Here is a 6,836-nt window from a genome sequence, read left to right as displayed (position 1 = left end):
CTCACCCCTCTTTAACTACCCCACCCCCCCACCCCACACACCCCACCCCACCCCACACACCCCCCCCCCTCACCACCCACGCCCCCAATTAGTAGATGGTTAATGACAACACCAGATATTGTTTGTTGTTGTGGCTGCCAACACGTAAATGAACTTGTGATGGATTTTGTCATTATTATGGAAGTAAATTTTGTAATGTGAGCTTCAGTGTACTTTGTGTATTTGTTTGTTTGTGTAGGTAGAGTAGTAACCCCCATCCCCCTTTCCCTTCCCTTTTTCCCTTCCCTTTTCCCCTTTCCCCTTCCGTCTTTCTCCTCCCGGTACGTACAGACACTGATGTATCTGTTGGACTGGCACCTCTCACTGTATAGGCCTAGTACCATTATCATGCAATGTTCTGTGGTTTAGACTACTGAAATAATACTAAGCCTAATATATGTGTTGAAGTAAAGTGTTAAGTGTTCTGTAGTGCTCTAATGATGAGTGATTAAGGTGTTTGTGGCCTACAGTAAGAAAGGATTTTTTAACACCTGAACAGAACAGTTGGCATTAACTAAATATTACCCGGTATGTATTTGCGGGAGAAAACTAACATGTTTACGTCAATTTAATTCAAATAATTATTGTTATGGATATCTATGTGTATTATCCTTTGTTACTGGATCTCGAAGCAGAGAGTCGATATGGGTTCATCTCTTTCATTTTTTAATCGAAATCGAAGTGATATTTAAGCGTTGCAGCCAATTCATTCTCCAACAATCATTGAAACGTAATGAAAGACAGACTCAGAAAAACGAAACATCCTGGAAACCCACTACATGACTCATACCTCCAACATAATGAAGTACCTGGTCAGGACAGCAGGTATACCAACATATCATCATACTCAGGGTGTGTCAAAATACTTCATCCTGTGTCCCAGACGGTAAAATACATGAAGGGTCACGATACTTTTTTTGCTGGGTGTATATCCATGTGTTTCCCGCCCTACACGTCTCTTATGGCTAGAACTTTGAAACTATTTTTAGAGTGAATATAAATACAACAATTTTTCACTCATATATTCATACTTTCTCTAATTTTTCGCTCATGTGTTATCGTTTTTATGCCTCCACATCCTTTTCCCGGGGAAGTATTGATCTGCTCACGTCCGCTTGTCCGTATTTCCGTGGCACCAGAGTCAGTTAACATGATCACGAGTGAAATATTCCCGTAGAATTATTGAGGTTTTCAGGATGTTTAGTTCGTTTCTGTGATTTTCGGCGTAATTATTCATCTATGTTCCGATCTTCAGCCACCTCTAGTGACGGTGAGGTGTCTCTCTGTGCCTGTCTGTCTTTCTGTCTGTTAGTTTCATTGATGACAGACTGTGATTTACTTTACTGTATTACTTGTAAGATATTTTTGTCAACATTGGCGGCTGTAGGAGAATTTTACACGTTCTCACACTACTCTCTCTTACTCTACCCCCCTCCCATGCCATCTCACCCCTCTTACCTCCCCCCCTTCCCCCTATTTCCCTTCTCTTTTAGCTCATTAAACCCAAATTTGTTAGGCACAGTCCAGTGCTGCCTCTTTCCTGGCTTGTGAACAATATTGCTTATCTTCATCCATTTGTAAGTGTGATGCAGGCTTCCTTACCCTCCCACACACACACACATACAGTACATGTAGAGGCAGTGTGTGCGTGCTTTCCCTGAGGTGACTCTTTGTTTTTGTTATTTTGTGTGGGGAGACTTTGGTGGTTGTTTTGGTGTGTGTGGATGGGGTCCTCCTTACATGAGTTACCACTTCCACAGATAATTGCATACAGAATAAATTTACCTTACAAGAATAATTTATACATGAATGAACACAAGAATAATTTACCTTACACAAGAATAATTTACCTTACACAAGAATAATTTACCTTACACAAGAATAATTTACCTTACACAAGAATAATTTACCTTACACAAGAATAATTTACCTAACACAAGAATAATTTACCTTACACAAGAATAATTTACCTTACACAAGAATAATTTACCTTACACAAGAATAATTTACCTTACACAAGAATAATTTACCTTACACAAGAATAATTTACCTTACTTAAGAATAGTTCACGTGAATAAATTATCCCACGTATAATAACTACACAGACAGACAGACGAAATATATTCAAGGATGTTGTTATGGACTGAAGGTCTTAAAAACGAACACAAAATGCCCTAACAGAACCAAGTAAACGTTTAAGAGTCGGGTTCACGGGGCTCGGGAGTCAAGGGTTATGCTTCAAGGGGTTCGGAAGTCGGGCGGTCGGGTTCACAATGTTCGTGGGGGGGGGGGGAGGATCGAGAAGTTTGAGTCGGGGTTCGGGAATCAAGAGTTTGGGAGCTGAGGTTCGGGGTTTGGAGTGCTTGGGGAGTTTGAATCGGTGTTTGGGAGTTGAGGGATTCGGGTTTGTGGGTTCGGGATTGTGGGTTCGGGGTTTTGGGGTGTCTTGCATGACGTGACACAGTGAATTGCAACTTAAGACTCCCAGAAAGTTTTTAAGGCTGAACACTTGGAAAAATATTTGAAGTTAACCCATTACAAAAGTTTATATATATTTTTAAATTTTTTTTTTTTCATGAAAGACGTTTATGTTGTTTTGTGATTCTTATAGTTAGGGTTATATAGAGGGGTTAAAAGCCTCTCTGTTTCTCGCTTTCTCTATTCCTATTTCTTTTTCTATTCGAGTCATTCTTTATCTTTTTCTTGAGTTGTCTCTCTTTTTCTTTCTCTTTTTCCTGCCTCTCTCTCTCTCTCTCTCTCTCTCTCTCTCTCTCTCTCTCTCTCTCTCTCTCTCTCTCTCTCTCTCTCTCAACAGTTGAGTTTACCCAAACAACTGATTTTGCCTGAACTGCTGATTCTATTTCAAGGAGTAACGGGACGGGAGGAAAATTACTTTCACTGGAGAGAGTCTGGCAGGAGGGAAGAGATAGTCAGAATGGAGAGAAAGCCTGGGAGGAGAAAAGGTTGGGAACAAGAGGACGACGTTGAAGTGGAAGAAAAGTCGGAGAAAATAGAAAGTACGGGGAGAAAAGAGAGTATGTGAATAGTTAAAGCGAAGAGAGAGGGGAAAAGATAGAGAGAGAGTCATTTAATGAAAGAGGGAGGAGAGAAACTTGTAAAAAGTGGAAATTCCAGGAGATGGTGAAGTTGTATTATGAAGGATAGAAAATTATGTGATTACGTGTGAGAGATTGTTACGGTCGTTTCCCCTTTCCCTCAATATTTGTTTCAGTTACCCATTGTATTTAGTTTCTGTTTTCCGTTTTTCTTTAGAGTCGAATTTCCACGCTTATGGTAAAGACTTTTAAAAAATTTCTTGATTATTTTATATAAGTATGTATACTAGTATTTGTTTCATTGTGTAAGCTTTGTAGAATGTATTTTTATTTTTTATACAGTTATGAAAGACTGTAAGAAGCAGGTGTGAAGTATAAAAAGAATTATAAATTATATGTTGATGAAACAAGAAAGTATTGGAACATTGTTTTGGTTTTGGCGGCACTCTCGGTAGCTAGGTTGAGGAGGATGGGAGGGCCAAGCTTGTGTGGTGCACATTTATCTGTTATCATCATCTGGGCAATCATGGATAATTATGGTGTGAACTAAAGTGTAATATATTCATATAGTCTAAAGAGTATTGTAGTAGTGAGAGAGCACTGCATTTGGTGGAGATAACATTATTCCGAGTGAATTGATTTGTGGTCTTTTGTATGCACATGGATGGAGAGTACATATTTATTATATTTTGCTGCAATTTTAAATCTGTGTTTTGATTAAACCAGTTTTAATGGGAACAGTGGTATTGAAATAAACACCTGTCAGCTGTCAGGAGGTTGTTAAATAAGGTAAGGGTCTGTGTTTAACATTTAACCTCTCTGTTAACAGAAGCTGTTATTTCAGAGTCTCCTCTGATATATTGGGCCTATGGGCTGACTATACATCCTCTGGTGACTCCTAGTAGAGGGTGTGAAGGTTGTAACAAGATACAGGAACAGATACTGGAATAGAAAGTTTTTTATAGAAATTGAAGGTAAAGTAAGATGAAAATGAAAGTTTGTAGAGAAAATATATAAAACGAATAAAATTTGTGTTAAAAGAAAGTAAAGGTAAAGCCAGAAGATGTAATAGAAAGTTTATTTGAAAGTTTAGAAGATTGGAAACTTTGAGATGGACTTTCAGGTAGAGAGAAAGGTAATTAGAAAGTGATGGGGAAAGTTAGTTGGTGTGGGCGTGAGGGGAGAGGTATGTTGTGTTGTGAAAAGTGTGGGCGTGAGGGGAGAAACTGGTGTGGGTGTGAGGGAGGAGCAGTTAGTGTGTGGGGTGAGGGAAGGAGTTAGTGTGGGGGGTGAGGGGAGAAAGGGACCCAGTGTGTGGGGATGAGGAGAAGGAGTTGGTGTGTGGGGTGAGGGAGATGGAGTTAGTGAAACAGTAGGGTGAGGAAGAGGTTAGTGTGTGGGGATGAGGGAGAAGGGTTGGTATGTGGGTGAGAGAATGGAGTTGGTGTGTGGGGTGAGGGAAGGTTGGTGTGTGGGGTGGCTGGGGAAGGGGTTGGTGTGGGGATGGGGAAAAAGGTTGGAGTGTGGGGAGATGAGGGGGAGAGAAAGGGACTGAAGTGTGTGGGGTGAGGAAGGGTGGTGGGGGATGGGGAAGAAAAATACACAAGAAAGAAACAGGATAATGTAGTATAATGTGGATGAGAGGGAAAGAGATGTAGAGAGGTGTGGGGTGACAGCTGGTATTCATCACTACCACCTGGCGACCTGTCCACTCCCCTCATCCCCCTAACCTCTCGTTCCCTCTCTACCTCCCCTCCCCCATCTATCCCCTACCCCTTGTGTTTTAGTACAGCACCTCCTCTCTCTCTCTCCCTCCCAACCCTCCCTTCTTCCTCATCTCTTCCCTCCCAAATACCTCTCCCTCACTCTGCCTTTCCCCCCACCTCTTCCCCTCGAGCCAAGATACACAAGAGGGCACTATGGATAGATTTGTTACAGCGGCCAACCATAACATTGCAGAGCCATGATGGGATGGTTTTAGTGATGGGACGGTCTTGGTGATGGGATGGTCTTGGTGTTGGGACGGTCTTGGTGATGGGACGGTCTTGGTGATGGGACGGTCTTGGTGATGGGATGGTCTTGGTGTTGGGACGGTCTTGGTGATGGGACGGTCTTGGTGATGGGACGGTCTTGGTGGGACGGGGATCTTGGTGTTGGGACAGTCTTGGTCTTGGTGATGCGGACGGTTTGAGTGATGGGACGGTCTTTAGTGATGGGACGGTCTTGGTGATGGGATGGTCTTGGTGATGGGACGGTCTTGGTGATGGGACGGTCTTGGTGATGGGATGGTCTTGGTGATGGGATGGTTCTTGGTGATGGGACGGTCTTGGTGATGGGACGGTCTTAGTGATGGGACGGTCATGGTGATGGGGCATTGTTTTCAACCTAATAACATTGAGGTGTAACGTTGGTTTGGGCATTGTCGTTGGTGTGGGAGTTATCGTGGGCGTTGGTGTGGTCGTGGGCGTTATCGTGGGCGTTGGTGTGGGCACTGTGCTGTTATTACCATTGGTGTGAATACCGGCATCAGGCATTTAGCGTTGACGTTGGTGGCTTCTGCGTTGATATTGGCACCACTCACTAGACCCAAGTTTGACAGCTGTGCGTTGTAATAGTGGCGTGTGTGTGTGTGTTAACCAAGGCGGGGGTGAGGGGAGGAGGTGTCTGTGGTGAAGTGGTAGGGAGTGTTGTTATTGTTATTATTATTATTATTATTATTATTATTATTATTATTATTATTATTATTATTATTATTATTATTGACCATATTGTTGTTGTTGTTATTTAGGCCCATTTGTTGTTGTTGTTGTTGTTGTTGTTGTAAGAATTTGGTTGTGTTGTTGTTGGCTCTTATTATTGTTGTTGTATTGTTGTTGTTGTCATTAAAACTGAGAATAAGTTGTAATTTAAATCTTGACCTCTGCATCGTCAGTAATTACTAAAACACTTGGAGCATCTCGAGTTAATGATACAATGGACTGGTTCATGGAAATAATTGCTTTGGTAATAATTATCAAGGCAGAGACCTGGACCCGAGGTTAAAACTTCACTCATTAAAGTGAAGACAACAGGAGGGATGGGGAGGGAGAGGGAGGGGGAGAGGGAGAGGGAGAGGGAGAGAGAATGTTGGAGAGAGTTAGAGAGAGAAGTTGGAGAGAGAGAGAGAGAAAGAGACTCTTTTTCTTAGTATTTACAGTATATTCTACCATGTGACGATATACCATACCCTGAGACACGGGCTACCACCACTAGGGTATATATCTACTGTTAAGACCTAATTTTAGTATATCGTCCCTATATCGTCCCTTGGGCCATCCTTTAGAGCTCAGGGATAGGCCATGTATGTAGGATATGGCCAGTGTTCTTATTTACAACTGATGTTTAGGCCGTGAGAGACTGTTGTGTAAATTTGGGGTAAATTGGCCACTTGTTTTACATATCTAACCTGTGACGTCATTTGTTTTACATATCTAGTCTGTGACGTCATTCAGGTCTATTACGTAATCCGGATCTCGATGACGTCATGTGTTTGTGGTAATATGTTGTGGTGGTTTGTTTATCTTTGTTAATGCCTGCTAGTGTTGTGTGGCTGACCTCTCACTATACCTCATGACCTCTCACGGTCTGGTGGCCATAGACTCGGTGTCTCCTTCCGTATGGTGCCAGTTAGTGCCTCAATAGACTACCCATTACTGGCACTCTGGTAGTTCAGTATCACTATATATACCTTAATTGATATTT

The sequence above is a fragment of the Homarus americanus genome, unplaced genomic scaffold (genome assembly GCF_018991925.1).
Source record: "Homarus americanus isolate GMGI-L3 unplaced genomic scaffold, GMGI_Hamer_2.0 scaffold51476, whole genome shotgun sequence".
Classification (NCBI taxonomy): Eukaryota; Metazoa; Arthropoda; class Malacostraca; order Decapoda; family Nephropidae; genus Homarus; species Homarus americanus.
Note: the sequence above shows the minus strand (reverse complement) of the source record.